The sequence below is a fragment of the Rhincodon typus genome, chromosome 41 (genome assembly GCF_021869965.1).
Source record: "Rhincodon typus isolate 14 chromosome 41, sRhiTyp1.1, whole genome shotgun sequence".
NCBI lineage: Eukaryota > Metazoa > Chordata > Chondrichthyes > Orectolobiformes > Rhincodontidae > Rhincodon > Rhincodon typus.
Window position 1 is genome coordinate 3,684,379 of NC_063372.1, and position 374 is coordinate 3,684,752.

General features: G+C 41.7%; 1 long non-coding RNA gene across 1 annotated transcript in view; it reads left to right on the plus strand.

Moving 5' to 3' along the window:
• Positions 1-123: 123 nt before the first annotated feature.
• Positions 124-374, plus strand: part of LOC125487396 — a 13,809-nt gene continuing 13,558 nt past the window's right edge. Inside the window, exon 1 of the long non-coding RNA XR_007265871.1 lies at positions 124-261. This is a non-coding gene — a long non-coding RNA (uncharacterized LOC125487396). The remainder of the gene's footprint in view (positions 262-374) is intronic.

Consider the following 374-nt stretch of genomic DNA (forward strand, 5'->3'; position numbering starts at 1 on the left):
GATGGATGGTAATTGATTTCAGTTGAAGTAACAGTCAGAGTCTTTGGGAATTCAGCTCGATTTGCTATACAAGCTGCTTGTGTTGTCTTTGAATGTGAACTTTTTGTTCATCAAATTGCTTTTTATAGTTAACCAAACAAGTGAATGTCCACCATTTAGAAGAGATTAAGCTGCAGTATTGCTATCCCCGTCTGGATATTAACGTCAGTAAAAGCATCAACCATCTGCTGAAAAGTCCTTTCTCGGTTCATCCCAAAACAGGTAATGTGTGCCTGTCGTGTCTTGTCTCGAGATAGACTGTGCTCTGCAACAGATAGTTTGGTGTCCTACTTCTCAACCTGGAGTAACTTTGCGCTCTCTCCCTCACACACGCG